Genomic DNA, 23,273 nt, shown 5'->3' with positions numbered 1-23,273 from the left:
GCAGGAAAGCTTAAATGATTTGGAAAGGCAAGAGTTTTCGTTCTATTTCGCCGTTGAAACTTTCATGAGATTTCATGCGGGTCTAGTAGGAATTGTTTTCCTGGTTTCTCTAACATATCTGGGAATGAGAATTTCACATCAGTATGAAATAAAGCAATCGTGTAACAGGAGAAGAAGATGAAAAAGATAAAAAAATGTAACCACACAGAAATATTTAAAGAAACATCTCCATCACTCGGGTAGTCTAAGCTAAACTAGTGTTTCTAGGCCTGACTATGTGTAAAAGTTTATGATCAAATGTTCTCTTGCATAATAAATGATCCGTTCAAGACATTTCACCTCCCGCGAAAGAACTGTAAATTAGCATAAAGGCCTTTAGCATATAAAAGAAAAAGGATTTGCATGAATGTTCTCTAATGTCTAGCAATATCATTTCTCCTCACATCATCCCATCATGAAGAAAACTGGATTTTTAATGGAGACTTGATTCTTTTCACATCAGCATGAAAAAGAAAAATACTAAATCAAGATAAAAGCTCCACAAACATAAAAATCTAAACATAAACGGCAAATGGATAAAATATGGGATAATAAAGGATAAAAAAAAGTCTTATGTTTGCCATCGCGATTCTAGGATTTCCATTTTAGGGGGGCTCAGCCCACAATGAGGGTATGATTTAAAAAAAAAAATTAGTTTATGGTCTAATTTTTAATAATTAAGGTCTAATCTTAACAAGTTTCATTCATTCATCCAGTAACATGCATATGGCACGGTTTTATAATCACTGAGGTACCGAATGTGAGGTATTTAGGGGGGTTCGGGGGCATGCTCCCCCGAGAAAATGTTGATTTCTCTGATCTACATATGTGCATTTTAAGATGCAATGAACAATAGCTTTAAAACCATGTGCGGGCAGCTGTTTTTTTTCTCACCTCATCAGCATCACACTCTTTTTCTCTTTGTTTTTCTCTTGCTCTTGCCACACGACAAGAAAAAATGTTGTATATCCATCTACAATGAAATATAAATTATTTTTAGCCTTCATAATCAACAATACAGTTATTCACCCCCTGACATTTTATTTAATTTCAAATCATTTAACCAACCAGCTAATATTCATTAAGAATATAGACAAAACGTGTATTAATGTAATTGTCTATTGGCAATATGATTAATCTGTTCTATATTTATTTCTATTTATTAAAAATAACAACATGAATTATCAGTTTGCCACTTCTATAAATCAAGTACTTAAAAGAAAATCACAAATCCCTTTACTCTACTCTTACTCTAATATATGTATCACGATACACTCCTCCTGATTCATTATTACTTAATACAAAACTATATTTATTAATACAAAACAAAATAACTCCACATGATGTTTCTCTCTCTGGGCCATCTAGTGCTTTCAGACAATGATGTGTGTCTTTAATCATTTCTGTGCATGGCTGCATAATGTAATGCCGAAATACATAATAATATGTTTTAAATTTTAAAAAGTAAATTAAAATAAATCATGATCGTTTTTCATGGGTGTTAATCGCTTCATTTTTGTTGGAAGAAAAAACAACTATCACACTGTGATAAGGGCTGAAGGTGAACGCAGCGAACCGTATTGGTATTAAATGAGAAACTCCCAATGCTCCCAATGCTCCAGTAGCATTACATTATGTAAACTGCAATGCATTTATGACAAAGAACTGCATCGATGCAGATGTAATATCATAGCAATCTATCAATAAATGCACTCACGACACACCTTGTACTCTCTGATGTTCGCTCTGCTCGGCGCTCCTGCAGATTGAAAAAAGCGCTAAATCCAAGCAGACTCAGATAAGGGGAGGAGCCGAAACTTGACGCAGCTGAAGCCCCCCTAAAAAGGGCCTAGTGACGCCCCTGGCTGTCAGGTACGATACTTTACCCCTCAGTTTGAGGTCTTGTCCACACTAATACGTTTTTGTTTGAAAACGCAACTTTTTTCTCTCTCTCGGATATGAAAACACTTTCCAAAGTGGATAAATGTAAAAATGTCGTTGTGGACTGTGAAAACTAAGGTATTTGAAAACGATGATGTAAGTTTAGTCATGTGACGCATATGTTCTCTTTCACACAGCTAGTGAAATATGTTCCTTCACACACTCTTCATATCACAGTCCTGCACACATGACAGAAAACACACGCGCATCTGCTGTCCTACGGTGAAACATGAGAACAGTTTCGTTTTAGACCGAACATATAATAGTGAGTGAGCGCGACCTGGACGATCAGTGAATGAGGAGATTTTTGCTGAATAAAATGATCCTGCCAGAAGAATCGAGCGATAAATTGATCATTTATTTCCCCGTCTGTATCATCTCAGTGTGCTTCTGTGAGGGTTTAAGCGCTGTACGGGGAACTCAGCGTTTGCTGCCGTTTCAGTGTGGATGAGGAACTTTGGATGAGAACGCCTGGAAACGCTAGTGTGGACGGAGAGAGTTTGGAAAAGCTAGTGTGGACGGAGAGCGCCTGGAAATGCTAGTGTGGACGGAGAGCGTTTGGAAACACTAGTGTGGACGGAGAGAGCCTGGAAAAGCTAGTGTGGACGGAGAGAGCCTGGAAAAGCTAGTGTGGACGGAGAGCGTTTGGAAACACTAGTGTGGACGGAGAGCGCCTGGAAAAGCTAGTGTGGACGGAGAGAGCCTGGAAAAGCTAGTGTGGACGGAGAGCGCCTGGAAACGCTAGTGTGGACGGAGAGCGCCTGGAAAAGCTAGTGTGGACGGAGAGAGCCTGGAAAAGCTAGTGTGGACGGAGAGCGCCTGGAAACGCTAGTGTGGACGGAGTGGAAACGCTAGTGTCGACGGAGAGCGCCTGGAAACGCAAGTGTGGACGGAGAGCGCCTGGAAACGCTAGTGTGGACGGAGAGCGCCTGGAAACGCTAGTGTGGACGGAGAGCGCCTGGAAAAGCTAGTGTGGACGGAGAGCGCCTGGAAACGCTAGTGTGGACGGAGTGGAAACGCTAGTGTCGACGGAGAGCGCCTGGAAACGCTAGTGTGGACGGAGAGCGCCTGGAAAAGCTAGTGTGGACGGAGAGCGCCTGGAAACGCTAGTGTGGACGGAGAGCGCCTGGAAACGCTAGTGTGGACGGAGAGCGCCTGGAAAAGCTAGTGTGGACGGAGAGCGCCTGGAAACGCTAGTGTGGACGGAGTGGAAACGCTAGTGTGGACGGAGAGCGCCTGGAAACGCTAGTGTGGACGGAGAGCGCCTGGAAAAGCTAGTGTGGACGGAGAGCGCCTGGAAACGCTAGTGTGGACGGAGTGGAAACGCTAGTGTCGACGGAGAGCGCCTGGAAACGCAAGTGTGGACGGAGAGCGCCTGGAAAAGCTAGTGTGGACGGAGAGCGCCTGGAAAAGCTAGTGTGGACGGAGAGCGCCTGGAAACGCTAGTGTGGACGGAGAGCATTTGTAAACGCTAGTGTGGACGGAGAACGCCTGGAAACGCTAGTGTGGACGGAGAGCGCCTGGAAACGCTAGTGTGGATGGAGAACGCCTGGAAACGCTAGTGTGGACGGAGAGCGCCTGGAAAAGCTAGTGTGGACGGAGAACGCCTGGAAACGCTAGTGTGGACGGAGAGCGCCTGGAAAAGCTAGTGTGGACGGAGAGAGCCTGGAAACGCTAGTGTGGACGGAGAGCGCCTGGAAACGCTAGTGTGGACGGAGAGCGCCTGGAAACGCTAGTGTGGACGGAGAGCGCCTGGAAAAGCTAGTGTGGACGGAGAGCGCCTGGAAACGCTAGTGTGGACGGAGAGCGCCTGGAAACGCTAGTGTGGACGGAGAGCGCCTGGAAACGCTAGTGTGGACGGAGAGCGCCTGGAAACGCTAGTGTGGACGGAGAGCATTTGTAAACGCTAGTGTGGACGGAGAACGCCTGGAAATGCTAGTGTGGACGGAGAGCGTTTGGAAACGCCAGTGTGGACGGAGAGCGCCTGGAAACGCTAGTGTGGACGGAGAGCGTTTGGAAACGCCAGTGTGGACGGATAGCGCCTGGAAACGCTAGTGTGGACGGAGAGCATTTGGAAACGCTAGTGTGGACGGAGAACGCCTGGAAATGCTAGTGTGGATGGAGAGCGCCTGGAAAAGCTGGTGTGGACGGAGAACGCCTGGAAAAGCTAGTGTGGACGGAGAGCGCCTGGAAAAGCTAGTGTGGACGGAGAGCGTTTGGAAACGCTAGTGTGGACGGAGAGCGCCTGGAAACGCTAGTGTGGACGGAGAGCGTTTGGAAACGCTAGTGTGGACGGAGAGCGCCTGGAAACGCTAGTGTGGACGGAGAGCGTTTGGAAACGCTAGTGTGGACGGAGAGCGCCTGGAAACGCTAGTGTGGACGGAGAACGCCTGGAAAAGCTAGTGTGGACGGAGAGCGCCTGGAAACGCTAGTGTGGACGGAGAGCGTTTGGAAAAGCTAGTGTGGACGGAGAGCGTTTGGAAACGCTAGTGTGGACGGAGAACGTTTGGAAACGCTAGTGTGGACGGAGAGAGTTTGGAAACGCTAGTGTGGACGGAGAACGCCTGGAAACGCTAGTGTGGACAGAGAGCATTTGGAAACGCTACTGTGGACGGAGAACGCCTGGAAACGCTAGTGTGGACAGAGAGCATTTGGAAACGCTACTGTGGACGGAGAACGCCTGGAAACGCTAGTGTGGACAGAGAGCATTTGGAAACGCTACTGTGGACGGAGAGAGTTTGGAAACGCTAGTGTGGACAGAGAACGCCTGGAAATGCTAGTGTGGACGGAGAGCGTTTGGAAACGCTACTGTGGACGGAGAACGCCCGGAAACGCTAGTGTGGACGGAGAGCGTTTGGAAACGCCTAGTGCGGACGGAGAACGCCTTGAAACGCTAGTGTGGACGGAGAGCGTTTGGAAACGCCTAGTGTGGACGGAGAATGCCTGGAAACGCTAGTGTGGACGGAGAACGCCTGGAAACGCTAGTGTGGACGGAGAGCGTTTGGAAACGCTAGTGTGGATGGAGAACGCCTGGAAACGCTAGTGTGGACGGAGAACGCCTGGAAACGCTAGTGTGGACGGAGAGCGTTTGGAAACACTAGTGTGGATGGAGAACGCCTGGAAACGCTAGTGTGGACGGAGAACGCCTGGAAACGCTAGTGTGGACGGAGAACGCCTGGAAACACTAGTGTGGACGGAGAGCGTTTGGAAACGCTAGTGTGGATGGAGAACGCCTGGAAACGCTAGTGTGGATGGAGAACGCCTGGAAACGCTAGTGTGGACGGAGAGCGTTTGGAAACGCTAGTGTGGACGGAGAACGCCTGGAAACGCTAGTGTGGACGGAGAGCGTTTGGAAACGCCTAGTGTGGATGGAGAACGCCTGGAAACGCTAGTGTGGACGGAGAACGCCTGGAAACGCTAGTGTGGACGGAGAGCGTTTGGAAACACTAGTGTGGACGGAGAGCGTTTGGAAACGCTAGTGTGGATGGAGAACGCCTGGAAACGCTAGTGTGGACAGAGAGCGTTTGGAAACACTAGTGTGGACGGAGAGCGTTTGGAAACGCTAGTGTGGATGGAGAGCGTTTGGAAACGCTAGTGTGGATGGAGAGCGTTTGGAAACGCTAGTGTGGATGGAGAGCGTTTGGAAACGCTAGTGTGGACGGAGAGCGTTTGGAAACGCTAGTGTGGATGGAGAGCGTTTGGAAACGCTAGTGTGGATGGAGAGCGTTTGGAAACGCTAGTGTGGACAGAGAGCGTTTGGAAACGCTAGTGTGGACGGAGAGCGTTTGGAAACGCTAGTGTGGACGGAGAGCGTTTGGAAACGCTAGTGTGGATGGAGAGCGTTTGGAAACGCTAGTGTGGATGGAGAGCGTTTGGAAACGCTAGTGTGGACGGAGAGCGTTTGGAAACGCTAGTGTGGACGGAGAACGCCTGGAAACGCTAGTGTGGACGGAGAGCGTTTGGAAACACTAGTGTGGACGGAGAGCGTTTGGAAACGCTAGTGTGGATGGAGAACGCCTGGAAACGCTAGTGTGGACGGAGAACGCCTGGAAACGCTAGTGTGGATGGAGAGCGTTTGGAAACGCTAGTGTGGATGGAGAGCGTTTGGAAACGCTAGTGTGGATGGAGAGCGTTTGGAAACGCTAGTGTGGACGGAGAACGCCTGGAAACGCTAGTGTGGACGGAGAGCGTTTGGAAACACTAGTGTGGACGGAGAGCGTTTGGAAACGCTAGTGTGGATGGAGAACACCTGGAAACGCTAGTGTGGACGGAGAGCATTTGGAAACGCTAGTGTGGACGGAGAACGCCTGGAAACGCTAGTGTGGACGGAAGAATGCCTGGAAACGCTAGTGTGGACAGAGAGCGTTTGGAAACGCTAGTGTGGACGGAGAGCATTTGGAAACGCTAGTGTGGACGGAGAACGCCTGGAAATGCTAGTGTGGACGGAGAACGCCTGGAAATGCTAGTGTGGACGGAGAACGCCTGGAAACGCTAGTGTTGGATAGAGAGCGTTTGGAAACGCTAGTGTGGACGGAGAGCGTTTGGAAACGCTAGTGTGGACGGAGAACGCCCGGAAACGCTAATGTGGACAGAGAGCGTTTGGAAATGCTAGTGTGGACAGAGAGCGTTTGGAAACGCTAGTGTGGATGGAGAACGCCTGGAAACGCTAGTGTGGACGGAGAGCGTTTGGAAACACTAGTGTGGACGGAGAGCGTTTGGAAACGCTAGTGTGGACAGAGAGCGTTTGGAAACGCTAGTTAGTGTGGACGGAGAGCATTTGGAAACGCTAGTGTGGACGGAGAGCGTTTGGAAACGCCTAGTGTGGACGGAGAATGCCTGGAAACGCTAGTGTGGACGGAGAACGCCTGGAAACACTAGTGTGGACGGAGAGCGTTTGGAAACACTAGTGTGGACGGAGAGCGTTTGGAAACGCTAGTGTGGACAGAGAGCGTTTGGAAACGCTAGTTAGTGTGGACGGAGAGCATTTGGAAACGCTAGTGTGGACGGAGAACGCCTGGAAACGCTAGTGTGGACGGAAGAATGCCTGGAAACGCTAGTGTGGACAGAGAGCGTTTGGAAACGCTAGTGTGGACGGAGAGCATTTGGAAACGCTAGTGTGGACAGAGAGCGTTTGGAAACGCTAGTGTGGACGGAGAGCATTTGGAAACGCTAGTGTGGACGGAGAACGCCTGGAAATGCTAGTGTGGATAGAGAGCGTTTGGAAACGCTAGTGTGGACGGAGAGCGTTTGGAAACGCTAGTGTTGGATAGAGAGCGTTTGGAAACGCTAGTGTGGACGGAGAGCGTTTGGAAACGCTAGTGTGGACGGAGAACGCCCGGAAACGCTAATGTGGACAGAGAGCGTTTGGAAATGCTAGTGTGGACAGAGAGCGTTTGGAAACGCTAGTGTGGACAGAGAACGCCTGGAAACGCTAGTGTGGACGGAGAGCGTTTGGAAACGCTAGTGTGGACAGAGAGCGTTTGGAAACACTAGTGTGGACAGAGAACGCCTGGAAACGCTAGTGTGGACGGAGAGCGTTTGGAAACGCTAGTGTGGACGGAGAACGCCCGGAAACGCTAATGTGGACAGAGAGCGTTTGGAAATGCTAGTGTGGACAGAGAGCGTTTGGAAACGCTAGTGTGGACAGAGAACGCCTGGAAACGCTAGTGTGGACGGAGAGCGTTTGGAAACGCTAGTGTGGACGGAGAGCGTTTGGAAACGCTAGTGTGGACAGAGAGCGTTTGGAAACGCTAGTGTGGACAGAGAACGCCTGGAAACGCTAGTGTGGACGGAGAGCGTTTGGAAACGCTAGTGTGGACGGAGAACGCCTGGAAACGCTAGTGTGGATGGAGAGCGTTTGGAAACGCTAGTGTGGATGGAGAACGCCTGGAAACGCTAGTGTGGACGGAGAGCGTTTGGAAACGCTAGTGTGGACGGAGAGCGTTTGGAAACGCTAGTGTGGACGGAGAACGCCTGGAAACGCTAGTGTGGACGGAGAACGCCTGGAAACGCTAGTGTGGACGGAGAACGCCTGGAAACGCTGGAAACGCTATTGTGTAATCTCCTGCATTAGGAAACGAAAACGCCGGTTTCAAATCTATCCGGATTAATGTAGACGTAGCCATAGAAATTAGAAACTGAAATCAAGTAAAATATGCATCACATCACTAAACTTACATCATCATTTTTCAAATATGTCAGTTTTCCCAGTCCACACTACAACGCTTAAATAGTGTTTTCAAATTTATCCACTTTGGAGGGTTTTCCAAAAGCTTGGTTTTCATTAATAAAAACGCCGTCTCAGTGGACGGACGGCCAAGTGGAGAGAAAAAGATGCGTTTACAAAGGAAAACATTAGTGTGGACAAGCCCTGAGTTTCTAGAAAATGAAGCACAATCTCTTTCTTGAGGTGGAAGGATTTCTCTTGGTGTTTTGGTCCTGGAGCGCAGGGAATATGTTGATCAGGGAATATGGAGCGAGAGGAGCACGACTGCGCTGACATTTACAGACTCTGCTGTTTACGGACACAGTGGGAGGATTTTCCTGATTGTTTTCACACTAATGAAGTTGTCAGTAAGGATTCTGACAGTTTGGACGGCTCGCTGGCCTTATGTGTTTGATTAGGACTGGAGCTCAACTCTGCAGGACTCTGGGTTGAAGAGGCTGTCGACGTGACAAATCTTTTATCCGTCCACACTGAAGGAGAAACTGTGACTCAATCACAGCCAATCAGAGGAGCGTGTGGAGCCGGCCAATCAGATTCCCTGTGGGCGGGGCTATCCAGCTTGAAGCTGCAGTAATAGAGGTTATGCACTGACGCCAGTTTCCCGCGGGAACACACTCCCTCACACTGAGTGGCAGAAGAGCTGCTGAATGACTGGATTTAATAGTGGAAACTGCGAAAACGCCAGTAAAACAAATAATTATCAGTTTAAACTAAAGGTTGGACTCAATATAGTGTTCCTTACAACTCACCAAAGATCCAGTGATCCGTGGATGTTCAGCAGGAATCGTGTGTTTCCTGACATTTATATGAGCCTGATATTGACGCCGGGGAAATACATAAAGCAGATTTGCCTGTGAACGCTTTATATAAATACAATATAGGTCTACATCCAGGTGATCACTAATACTGTATCAATGTTATATATATCATCATATCGTCCATACAATATATAGGGTGTGATTTCACCCCTAAATTCAGCATATTGACACAAAATGATAACAGCAAATCCACCTTTCTCTGCCTGGATCCAGATGTTCCTGTGAATTACAGCGATCCATTTGCTCCTGTAAAAATAAATACCTCAGATTTCTTGTAAAATCTAGTTGTTCAGTCAATCTCAAAGCTCTTTCCCGTTTTAGTTGTGTTTTGTGTGTTTTTCGCGGCTGAAAGCGAATGCTGCCACTCAGACGTCACACGCATACACTTTACTGAAGCCAAGCAGGATCGACGGCATCTTGTTTCTCTTACTTTTATTTTCCCAGTTAATGTGTTTACTTCTGTTTGCATAATTGCACATTCTTCAACGCTGTTAAAAACCCATTGGTGTTCTGGCTTGCAGTGGTGTTTGCGCTCTCCTAATCAGTTTCCAAACACCAGCCGATCGTGCTTTACAAATCTACTGGTTTATGTTAGGCTGTAAAACTCTGAGTCTCACACAGCTTTGGTCTTCAATGGCACCGTATTTCCATAACATCATAAACTGCAATCAGGCATCAGTCAGGATGATTTAATGTTGCATATGAGTGAAGGAGGTGTGTGTTATTAACTTTTCAGCCACGGAAAAATCGCTTAAAATCCAATCCTTCCACCCACCAGTTGTTCTGTCAATCAAAGCAAAGCATGTTTTCTGATATAATCATTCCCTGCATCAGAATAATGAAGGATCGCAGGAACCGATCAAGCCTGGTGGAGTTAGACGAGAGTTAGACGAGACTAAACCAGTCACTGTCGGTTAAAATTGTGGACTGAACTCAAACCTTGATCATTTTAAAATGGCCTGTTTAAAATCCCATCTGATTTGGAAGCCGTCAGTCAAAGCGTGCAGTCCGAAAGATATTTCAAAACTGATATGCAAATCAACAATATTTAACATATCATGGGAGAAATGCCAATGAGTTCTCAGCTCAAGAATAATAAGAGAATTTCAGAGCGTTTTAATATCTGTCAGACTGACTTTCATTATTGGAATGGATATTTCAAAATATTGTTTTTCAAATGAGTGGGAAAAAGGATTTGAAGATTACTTAAACATTTATGGAGATACTCCTCCTCATTCAGAGAGAAACATTACACTCAGAAATAAGCCTTTAATGGGGTTCTAGAACTCTAGGGGTTTCACTTTATTTCAATGGCCTTTTTAACACATTCTGTTGACTATAAGTAACGTTGCACCTACATGTCTACTAGCTCTCATTAGAGTATTAGTAGAGTATTAGTAGAGTATTTGTGGACTGGTAGGTTCGGGTTAGTAGAATAATTTGACGTGTAGTTTCAAAGATACTTCTAGTCAGTAGAGTGTCTGTTGAGGAGCATCAAAATAAAGAGTTAGCAGATATTAAGCAGACAGTCTACTAATACTCTAATGAGAGTTAATTTAATAATAATAATTCATTCATTACATTTATGTAGCGCTTTTCTCTGCACTCAAAGCGCTGTACATAGAAGGGGGGAATCTTTTTCTCTTTTTGTTTTGTTCACATGTAGCTGCACAGTTATCAGAATATTCAAAAGGGAAAATAAAGTGTAAGCCTCTAGGACTCTTGACTCGGTTTTAAAGAACACCAAAAAAATGCCAAAAAGGTTCTATATAAGGAGAAATGTCTTAAATGGTTGCATAATACTTTCATATTTAACAAGTTAGTTAATTTTTTTCTAGTAAAGTATTTTAACAAACTGTTTTATTTATAAAATTTCATTTAAAATAAAATATGAACTTAAAGGCACAATATGTAATTTTCGCCACTAGAGGTCGCTTACTCAAAACGAAGGCGCAGTGAATGAGCGTGGAAGAATGGGAGTGTCGTCTTCAATCCACAGCCGAGCGAGAGGAATCCGACAGACTCGGGCAGAAATCATGTTCATGGATGAGCGAATGTGTTACAGTTTTATTAATGTTACGGTGGTATGAAGCAGGACTGAGAGCCGCTGGAGCGAATGCTAACGGGACAGACCCGCGACTCACACCGGCCCCGAGATTTTACATGGTTAAAACAATCAGACTAAATACATTTCAGTGTGTTGGAAGCAAGGTTATAATCGTTAACGAAAACAAACGAAAAAACGAAAACTAGGTGGGAAAAAACATTGTCGTTAACTGAAATAAAAATAAAAACTAGGCATTACAATGATCTAGTGGTTTGTGGATATTTGTAAGTCCATAAAATGATCCCATGTAGGAAGGTTTCTATATATAGGATGACCAGACTTGTGTCAGCATAACTCAATATCAAACTCAAGCTCAGTCTGGGCACTTCAGGGATTTGCATTACCAGACTATAAAAGCCCATTTCCACCACAAAGTAAAACAAATAAGAAGGTTATTGTGAGAGAAAGATGAAAATAAGAAATAGGCACACCGTTAGATATATACAATAAAGTCGCAGTTGCAGAGACTTAAAGGTTAGGGTTAGGGTTAGTCTTCCCCCGGGTTCCCAGATGAGGTTTAGGTTAGTCCCAGACTGAAATGCATGTTTGTGTTGTTTTAACTGAAAGATGGTGTGCTGAAGACAGGACACAACAGGGTGAAGCCGACAGAACGATTGTTGAATTCCCAAAGCTCTGGGTCAGTGTGCATCTACTGCTTCTCCTCCCCACTCACGGAGGCTCTGCTGAAAGAAGACGTGAGGACGAGCATATCAACACGTCTGTGTGAAAGAACTGTCTCCATCTCTTCGGGGAACTGCTCTATATTCAAGCCGAGCAGAACCAAAGGTCAGAGCCTTGAAAACCCATCATATCTGTCCCTGTCCAGGAACCAGCCGTGTGAATGGACGGTGACTTTGGGATACATACGGATATGAATAATTATTAGTTCTGCTTTGATTGTCAAGTCAAGTCAGCTTTATTTCTATAGCGAGTGTTTCAAAGCAGCTTTACAGAGATAATGGGAAAATAATGCAACAAAGATTGTGTCTTGAAGAAAATAGCATCAGTCCAGCTTAAGTAAGTTCAGTGATGGTTCATTTCTGTCGTAAAAAAGTTATTCATTTACTTCATTTATATATATATAGCCGCTCTGGAGAACCCGTGATGTCATCGTCCAGCTCAGCTCAGTTCTCATATAATGGTGTCGGTGCAGGAGATCAATAATATTGTTGGATATTAAATGTGTGTAGCTTGCGGAGAGAAAATGTTCTACTATCTCGTATATTTGATCATATTTTTACTCACTGTCTTTATACAGGTACACAGTTTATAGAAACCAGTGTTAATTTTGACAGCAAATTTTGATTTAGTTTTAGTCATAGTCTTTTGACTAAAATGCCATTTAGTTTTAGTCATATTTTAGTCATCTGAATTGTTTTAGTTTTAGTCTAGTTTTAGTCGACGAAATACAATACGATTTTAGTCGACTAAATCTACAGTAGATTTAGTCGACTAAAATATAATGGGTTTAAATTTAAATGCATTTATTTAGAATTTCTCTAAAATTTCCAAACCCATATACTCCCGGAGAAAACATATATGAATGATTTTAAAGTTTGAACGTGCAATACAGATAAAGATTTAACTACTGTAACTTAAAAAAATATCTTAAAATTAAATAAAACCACTTTTCCTAAAGTAGAACAGTCTTTTTTTCAATGAGAGATATATCTATTCTTTATAACTACTTGCATACATCATTCTCTATTCTTTCAAGCAGACATATTTATTTGTATGAATTAAATATAATTAATCCTTATTAAAGCTATTAACGAGCAGTGCATGCTTTTCTCTTTTTCTTTTGTTGCTTGATCAATATTAAGGACACAGACCGCATTAGGTTTATTACCCACTGTCACTTTAAGACATCGGATCATGTCCAATGACATGCGGATCCAATTGCACTGATGCACATCCGATACACTCACAACTGTTTAAGACATAACCGACATAATTTACATGAATACTCTCCAAAACGAACATTTAGACAATGTTGTGTGTATTTGTCCATTCAGACACGAAAGAGAGCTCAATTCTGTACTCGCGCGCTGTATGTCTATGTGAATGGCTGCACGCTTCGGGTCGGGTGTGTGCGCACAGAAAACCGTACCGAATAGAGCTCTTTTTTTGCGTTGTCACTCTTATTCAGATCTACATGTCTGCTCTACTCATTCTCCCAGACGTTTACATGTTTTAACGCTTTATGAGACATGCAGCGCATGCCATACTCGTGTGCCGCTGGGTAGATCAGCATGTCACAGTACACGTGCGCATCTACCACAAATGCAGGACATCAGACTGGATCGCTTCCCAAATCGTCACTGTCTAACATTTTCGTCTAGTTTTTATTCGTTGACGAAAATGTCAATAGATTTTCGTCATAGTTTTTGTCATTCAAAACTAGTTTTTATTTAGTTATCGTCTCGTTTTCGTCTGTGAAAAAATGTTGTTGACTAAAATAATGACGAAAATTATTCCTCAACGAAATTAACACTGATAGAAACCACGTCTGTTAAAAACAGAAAAAAAAAGAAGCATGTGCTCCATACCAATATAAGTCATAGTTCACAGGAAATCTTGTGAATGTGAGAAACATTGGGAGTGAATCTTTGAGTCACTGATTTGTGAAATCCAATTGGAGAATCAAATCAACTGACTCACTGAAAGAATGATTCATTCACTGATTTGATTCCCTAGTTCGACTCACTGACTCACTGATCTGGTCTAATCTGACCCTAACCCTCACTGGATTATCACTGAATAATGACTGTTTCTAAAACACAGCGATCATATAGATCTACAACAGATCTGTAATTCCTGACAGATGTCAAAAAGCAATTTCTCCTTTTGTGTTCCACAGAAAAAAACTGGATATGTGTTTCGAAAATGAACGTGCAAATAATGATTGTGGTAAACGCCTCGGTTACGACTGTAACCTCGGTTCCCTGAAGAGGGAACGAGCGTTGCGTCGAGTTTGACGCTATGGGAACGCTTTGCGTGATGATGTCTTGAAGCACATGTAAAATCAGTCCAATGGCATGGCGGAACGTCAGATGCGGGTGACGTCACGTACCAGGAAACTATAAAGCCTGCTAGAAAACAGAGAGCGGCAGCTTCGTAAAGTCTGAAGTAGCAGCTGACAGGCATGAAGGAGATATGGCAAGGTGACGCAACGCTCGTTCCCTCTTCAGGGAACCGAGGTTACAGTCGTAACCGAGGCGTTCCCTTTCAAGGGAACTCGCGTTGCGTCGAGGTTGACGCTATGGGAACGTCTATACCAACGCCCCCATAGCTACAAGTGTCTGTCCTGTGTGAAATCATGTAGAGCAGCACTAGGATGACAGGACCTGAGACCCTGGTGTAGAGTCCAGGTCCAAGGAGTAAAACCTGACAAAGGTGTGCGGTGAGGACCAGCCTGCCGCATCACACACGTCCTGGAGAGAAACTCCTGAAATAAGGGCCTTGGAGGCCGCCATACTCCTTGTAGAGTGTGACCGGACAGCCATAGGAGAAGGCTGCCCGGCTGCTTCATAAGCAAGCGAAATAGCCTCAACCACCCACTTGCTCATTCTTTGCTTAGACACTGGAGATCCCTTATTAGGGGACCCAAAGCATACAAATAGTTGATCACTTTTACGTCACAGGGCAGCTCTGTGGACATAGGCGTCTAATGCCCGTACTGGGCAAAGCAAATTATTCGTCTCCTGGTCCGCATTTAGAAAGGGAGGAGGACAGAAGGCCTGCAGAACAATCGGTCTAGCCACATTAGTGGGGACCTTGGGGATATAACCCGGTCTTGGATGCAGAAATGCCTTGGCCATGCCGGGTGCAAACTCTAAACACGACGGGGCAACCGACAGTGCTTGAAGATCCCCTATTCTCTTAAGAGAAGAAATATCTAGAAGGAATAGAGCTTTCAGTGTCAGAAACTTCTCAGGAACCTCCTCAATAGGCTCAAAGGGGGCCAGGGAAAGGCCTTGCAGTGCAATGGACAAATCCCAAGGTGGCACCCTAGAGCGAACTGCAGGCCTCAGCCTCCAGGTGCCACGAATGAAACGAGATACCAAGGGGTCTTTCCCCACAGACATTCCACCCAAAGGAATGTGGTAAGCACCTATGGCCGCCACATAGACCTTTAAAGTGGACGGGGTCAGACCTGCAGTGAACCGTTCTTGCAGGAACTCCAGCACTGTACCAACTGGGCAGTTAACTGGGTCCAACCGACGGTCACTACACCAAGAAGTGAATACTCTCCACTTCAGGGCATAAAGTTTCCTCGTGGAGGGAGCTCTGGACTGTAGAATGGTCTCAACAACCTCAGTTGAGAGACCTGACTCTATGAGCTGGGCCCCCTCAGAGGCCAAGCCCACAGGTTCCATAGTTCTGGCCGAGGGTGAAATATCGAGCCCTCTGCCTGGGACAGAAGGTCTCTCCTGACGGGTAGCTCCAGAGGAGGCCCGTCGAGGAGCGACACAAGATCGGGAAACCATACTCTGCCCGGCCAGCGCGGGGCTATAAGAAGCAGGCAAACCCGGTCCCTGCGAACTCTCTCCAGAACTCCCGGGAGCAGAGCAACTGGGGGAAAAGCGTACAGACGTAACCTCGGCCACGTCTGCACCATAGCATCCAGTCCCAGAGGAGCTGGATGCGTGAGGGAGAACCAAAGTGGACAGTGAGACGTCTCTCGAGACGCAAACAGATCCACTTGTGCTTGGCCAAACTCCCTCCATATCAGCTCCACCACCTCGGGGTGGAGCCTCCATTCCCCGGGCCTCAGCCCCTGTCTCGACAGAGTGTCTGCTCCTATATTCTGGACCCCGGGGATGTAAGCTGCCCTGAGAGACAGCAACTTCCCCTGGGACCACAAGAGGATATGGCGTGCCAGATTGCATAATCATGGGCGCGAGCGCAAACCCCCTTGGTGATTTATATAGGCGACTACCGAAGTGTTGTCCGTATGTACTAGCACATGGTGTCCCCTGAGATCTGTGATAAAGCTCCTCAGAGCCCGGAAGACAGCTAACATCTCTAGGCGATTGATATGCCAGGAACGATGATGGTCTTCCCACAGACCTTGAGATGAGCGACCCTCTAGGATCGCTCCCCAGCCCGTGAGGGAAGCATCCGTCGTTAGCAGTTTGCGACGACAAGGAGCTCCCAGCACTGGGCCCTGGGACAGGAACCAAGGTTTCTTCCACATAACCAAGGCACGTAGGCATCGCCGCGTGACCTTGATTGTGCGAAATGGGTTGCCCCTCGGGGAAAACCCCCTGGTCCTGAGCCACCACTGCAGGGGCCTCATGTGTAGCAGTCCAAAAGGTATCACGTTGGAAGCTGCTGCCATGAGACCCAACAGTCTCTGGAACTGTTTGACAGTGAGTAGCTGGCCTAGCTTTACACTTTTCACAGCTGCAAGGATGGACTCTATACGTGGCGGTGACAGGCGCGCCTGCATCGACACTGAATCCCAAACCACGCCTAAGAAAGTGGTCCTCTGGAGTGGAGAAAGCACACTCTTCTTGGCGTTCAGCCGTAACCCCAACTCTTTCATATGGGCGAGAACAGCATCTCGATGTTGAACCGCCATCTGATGCGACTGAGCTAAAATCAACCAATCGTCGATGTAGTTCATGATGCGAATACCCTGGAGGTGCAAGGGCGCCAGAGCTGCATCCACGCATTTGGTGAAAGTGCGGGGTGATAAAGCTAGGCCGAATGGAAGAACTCGATATTGGTATGCTTTGCCCCCGAAAGCAAACCTCAGGAACTTCCAATGACACGGACGGATGGAAATATGGAAATATGCGTCCTTGAGGTCTATCGTGACAAACCAGTCCTCGGACCTGATCTGTGGCACGATTTGTCTCAATGTTAACATTTTGAACTTGAGCTGCATAACTGACTCGTTCAGAACTCGAAGATCTAAAATGGGACGCAATCCCCCGTCCTTCTTTGGAACTATGAAGTACCGGCTGTAAAACCCGGTTTCCCTGTTGGAGGGAGGTACATATTCTATGGCCCCTTTCTCTAACAGAGTGTTTACTTCCTGTTCCATAACCAGAACCTGCTCGGGGCTCACCACTGTGGGCAGGACCCCCATAAACCGAGGTGGGCGTTTCTTGAATTGTATCTGATACCCTTTTTCTACGGTCTGCAGGACCCAACGAGAAACATTTGACAGTAGCTTCCACGCTGCCAAAGATTCTACTAGAGGTACCGGTTTCCGGGTGGTCCTTGAGATATGTGCTCGCCGGAGACCGCTGCGCCCTGAAACACCGGAGGTGGCAGGGTTGGCAGAACGGTCCCCTGAGAGTACCGAAGGGAGACGGGCACCGTAAAAAGAGGTGTTGACCGCTGCACTTCGGGGGGGACTACCCTCATTTGTCCTGAGCCCTCGGACGTCAGGACTTTTTCCCAGCAGCCTTCTTGGCGGTAATCACGGTCCGCAGATCCGTTCTACCCCTCGAAGGCTGCTGGGTTTGAGTGTGCCCTCCGTGTCCCCGTGATTTATGTGGGGGAGCACGGGAGGACACGCTCTGTTTTTGAGCTGCACGATGTTCAGTGCTCTTTTTAGATGAGTGAGGCTGCTCCCGCTCAGCAGCCTCATGAAAAGATCGGCGGGGGAGAAGTTTTTGCAATGCAGCTGCCTGCTTAGATGCTTCCTGAAGTTTATCAACAGCAGCAGAAACAGCGTTGCCAAAGAGACCAACCGTAGAAACAGGAGAATCTAAAAGTACATTCTTCTCTTTGTCTTTGATATCACTGAGGTTGAGCCACAGGTGCCTCTCAGTGGCCACCAGGGCTGCCATAGACCGCCCGATTGATTTAGCGGTCTCCTTGGTGGCCCTGAGAGACAAATCTGTGGCTCTGCGTAGTTCAGCAACAGCCTCAGGACCAATACCCCCGCCCTCATCCAAATCACTCAATAATTCAGCCTGATAAGCCTGCAGCAGTGACATAGTATGAAGACACGCTGCAACCTGACCAGAAGCTGAATAAGCCTTGCCCACCAGAGAAGATGTCACTCTGAGGGGCTTATTAGGCAACGCCGGAGCTTTCAGGGAAGATGCCGTCGCTGGAGAGAGATAGCTCGCAAGCGTCTCTTCCACCTTCGGCATCTCCCCATAACCATGCTCTTTATAACCAGATATAGCAGAATAATTTGTGGTTTGTGAATTAAAAACTCTATAAGAAAGTGGTTTCTCCCACGATCTCGACACCTCAGTGTGGAGATCGGGGAAAAACGGCAGATTCCGGCGTTGTGGTTGTGCACGTGAGGGCAGGAAGCGTTCGTCAAGTTTACTTTTTGAACGAACGTCCTGTTTATCTTTAGATGGCCACTCAAAACACAGTCTATCAACTGCTCTTGTCACTACATCCAGCAATTCTTCAAAAGCATGAGACTGAGGTGGGGCTTCCTCAGACTCAGCCTCAACACTAACAACATCCAGTTCCTCAGAACTGGACAATTGCAGTGTTTGTGCAATCACCGGGGGGGAAGAAACCGCCGGGCGTGCTTCCGAACCCTGATGAGAGACACCGGATCTATCAGGTAAGGGCTGAGATAGGGCAGAGCCCGTCTCAGACCCCGCTGATAGATCCATTTGCGAACCCCAGGACTGAGATCGCCGCTGTGCCTCGGCAGCAGCGGGACCCGAGCCCTGGGGAACGCGAGCTTCCCGGAAGAAACTCAGCCGGGATCGGAGCGAGCGCATGGACAGCGCCTCGCAATGCACACAGCCAGCACCCTCGAGTGCTGACTGGGCATGCTCCTCTCCCAAACAAACAATGCACAGAACATGAGTGTCCCTACCCGTAATAAAACGCGGGCAGGGATGCACACACATTCTGAACTGTTCGCTGGACATAATTGCTTTCAGTGACAAGACAACAATAAATAGACAGAGACAGATTTCACATAGAGCGCTACTGAAGACACAGAAGCTGCCGCTCTCTGTTTTCTAGCAGGCTTTATAGTTTCCTGGTACGTGACGTCACCCGCATCTGACGTTCCGCCACGCCATTGGACTGATTTTACATGTGCTTCAAGACATCATCACGCAAAGCGTTCCCATAGCGTCAAACTCGACGCAACGCGAGTTCCCTTGAAAGGGAACTATTCCTTTGGGATCGTACAGATACTGGGAAATGAAGTTCCAGGACTTTCAAGGACTTTTCAAGCACTACTTTTTTTGATTTCAAGGACTACAATCAGAGATCTCACTTATCAAACATTATCTTAATTATCTTTCAAATTATAAAAAAGGTAAATAGAGAAATAAATAAAAAACGAATAAAACAAAATGGCACAAATAAAGTGCAGCAGATGCAATGACTGCGGTGACTTTAACTATTACAAGGATACTATGACAAAGATATCGCTTTCCATATTCAAACTGATTTTTTCTCCCTTGAATATGTATATATACATATATAGAGCTGAAGAATGAAAGCTGTATAATATACTTGAATAATTATATGAGCAATATCACGCTCATAGCTCTGTGAAATGGCTCTAAATCAACATCAGATGGGTGTGTAAAGATTTGTGTTTTCTAATATAGCCTATTTTCTTCAAATAATTCAAGCACCTTTTCAGAAATATGGCTGTTTTTAAGGGTTTCCAAGAATTCAGTTTCAAAAAGTCAAATTCAAGCACTTTAAGCATCTTGTTCGAACCCTGCATGCAAAAGAAAATCACATTCTGATGGAAGAATTTTCAACTCTTCCTCGACCGACTCAGACTCAGAACTAAAGGCATTCAGAGCTTTAATAAATAAGGTTCGTGACGTGATGACGCAGACACGCATGACTGAACTTTTGGCCGAGGAGTTTGTTTTCTTGATCAGCCACATGTGAAGCGTGTTCACCAGAGAGCAACACACATTCACAGAGCTCATGATGATCACTCGACGGTCTGCCCGCGCACAGCGAGAGTCGGCCTCCTCAACGACCCTTAATCACCATGGTGAATCTCCAAGCCTGGGCTATTCTGGAGCGCAGGGCAGAAGAGGTGAGGATGAAGAGAACCAGTGGCATGGCAACAGTCAGACGACAAGACCGAGAGAAACACAGCGATTCATCAAGCAGGAAAACATTCCACGACATGTCGGCTTTAGTTACGGAGTGAACGGCCATCCAACACACACACACGGAGAGAGTCCGACACACACACTCAGAGAGTCCGACACACACACTGAGAGAGTCAGAGAAAAAACATCCGACACACACACTGACACACACTCTGACACACACTCTGACACACACTCTGACACACACACACACTCAGAGAGTCCGACACACACACTGAGAGAGTAAGAGAAAAAACATCCGACACACACACTGACACACACACTGACACACACTCTGACACACACTCTGACACACACTCTGACACACACTCTGACACACACTCTGACACACACTCTGACACACACACTCAGAGAGTCCGACACACACACTGAGAGAGTCAGAGAAAAAACATCTGACACACACACTGACACACACTCTGACACACACACACTGACACACACACACTGACACACACACACTGACACACACACTGAGAGAGAAACATCTCAGTGCATCATTATCAGGAGAGATGTGTTCGAAAACATTGGTTTCACTGGAATGAATCAAATGTGATCATTGTCATCAGTGCATTTACAATCAAACCAGAGTTTATTCAGACACCTTCAGCATTTCTCACATTATCAGTTTATTCGCTATAATTTAGAGAATGGTAATAAATATGAGCAGAACTCAGTTGATATTTGACTGGTTTTGTCCGTCCTTCTGTTAGACTGTCTCACACATGAATTATGTTGAATATCTGTCAGCTGTTAAATTTAACTACACAATTAGATAATACCAGTTTAGCTCAACCAGTTCAGTCTGTGTGTAAAAAGAGCATTAGCAATTAAAGAAAACACACTTCAGCAAAACATGATCAGCTCAAAGTGTCCCAATCATTTCTGGTCCCAAATTTGTATATAAATGTCACTGGTAGTCACTGTATGAAGAGTTTTTGGGTATAATGCGTCACAGTTTGCTTTATTTTGCTCTCCTCACTTACAGAAATGAGCTATAGTGTCCTGATCACACTAGTGAAAAAATATACAAAATGATATCTGGTGTTTGAATAATGTCTGGTTTGACTGTATATAAAATGGCTAAACGAGGCTGTGAGACGTACAACACGCACTGATCGTTAAATCATAAACACTGAAAATATGTCTTTCCAAAACCTCGTCTTCATCCATGTCGAGTTAAACACACAGACTTCAGTCAATACTGTGATCGTTGTCAATGTTGAATCCTGCAGAAACTAGACATCTCAACGTCAGCAGTCTCACATCAAATCAGTTTTACCTTTATAGTCAGAACGTACATTACATAGTCCATGCATTCTGTCTTTAAAGCCATCTATGTGCAAGTGCACGTCTAAAATAATGAACTTTTAGAAGATATATGCATTAAACACGTCAATAATTGTCATAAAAATCCGTAAGAAAATGAAAAAAGATAAAGCAAGATGAACTTGTCCAGAGTAAAAACAAAATGCCGACCACAGAGCACTGCGACCCGGTTGCAGATCTGCAGATATTCACAGAGAAGTGAAGGGTGTTTCTGTCATGTTGAAACGCATCAGTCTGGAAAGCATTCATTCGCCTTGCAGCGTCCAGATCCTTTCTCTCATGTTTTATGACCAACAGAAATAGCCGTCCCTTCCACCGCACCACGAGATGCTGAATAGCCCATTGTGAAAAGGGCACTAAAGACACATAACCCAAACACACACACACACACACACGTCTCCGGCAGGTTTCAGGCAGACAGCGAAATAAATGGATTTTAGGTCAATGCTTTGTACTGAGGAAATGAAATTGCAGTCCTAATGGACATTGTCTTTCCTCTCATGGTTATTCTGGTACGAGTTCCCCTGTTTAAGAGCTGGAGTGTGTTACTGACCCACGACACACTCATATAACACCGACACACGTCACTCCTCACCGCGTTTCCTTGCCCTTTAAAGGACTTCCAGAAATGCCATTAATATTGTCAGGTTTTCATGAGCGATTCTTGTGCGCAGAGAGTAGATTCATTGTTCCCAGTCTGAGTCAGCACAGAGAGCATGAATATTAATCGCTGCATAACCAGTGAGAACTGACACATGTGGAAGGCTTGTACGCGAGTGGGATGAAGAAAGGCACCTTACCGAAGGCTATTAGATGAAGCTCGATGTTTTCATGTACGTGTTAGAAATCAGGCGGCGGGTGCAAACCTTCCACTCTCTCACAGAACGTTCACATTACTCATGTTACACTGCAGATGTGGAGATGATGAAGTTACACACACCCTTCACACATGTTCAAAAGGGGTCGCTTTTCAGTCTTTAAAATAACATGCAGTCAAACCAAACATTATTCAGACACCAGATATCATTTGTTATATTTGTTCACTCGTGTGATCAGGACACTATAGCTCATTTCTGTAAGTGAGGAGAGCAAAATAAAGTAAACTTCATTCTTCATACAGAGACATTTATAAACATTTGGGGCCAGAAATGATTGGGACACTTTGAGCTGATCATGTTTTGCTGAAGTGTGTTCTCTTTAATTGCTAATGCTCTTTTTACACACAGACTGAACTGGTTGAGCTAAACTGGTATTATCTAATTGTGTAGTTAAATTTAACAGCTGACAGATATTCAACATAATTCATGTGTGAGACAGTCTAACAGAAGGACGGACAAAACCAGTCAAATATCAACTGAGTTCTGCTCATATTTTATCACCATTTTCTAAACTATAGCGAATAAACTGATAATGTGAGAAATGCTGAAGGTGTCTGAATAAAAAGTATTTTAAGAGAATAAGTCTTATTTGATTTTCAGTGAAGTTTATTTTTAATCCCTATGAGCGAGCGGACATTGACCACTGGGACTTTTTACTGTTTACTGTCTCTAATCCACTTGATACAGTGTCTGTGTTTATAATTGATCATTTCTATTGAAATGATAATCTAATGAAATTTATTAATTTTCATGTTTATTAAAGTTAATGCTAGAAAAAATATAAATATTTAGGGTTTAAATGTGCATTTAATCATCTCCCAAATTTGGATAACAGGGTTGCAAAAT

General features: G+C 45.7%; 1 protein-coding gene across 5 annotated transcripts in view; it reads right to left on the bottom strand.

The window, feature by feature from the left end:
- The window catches only part of LOC311305950 (shisa family member 6), an 86,574-nt gene that overhangs the window by 51,471 nt on the left and 11,830 nt on the right, over positions 1-23,273 (bottom strand). The gene's annotated exons all lie outside the window — the stretch shown is intronic.

This window comes from Rutilus rutilus (assembly GCF_951802725.1).
Source record: "Rutilus rutilus genome assembly, chromosome: 16".
NCBI classification, from domain to species: domain Eukaryota; kingdom Metazoa; phylum Chordata; class Actinopteri; order Cypriniformes; family Leuciscidae; genus Rutilus; species Rutilus rutilus.
This window is presented reverse-complemented; position numbering and strand designations above follow the sequence as displayed.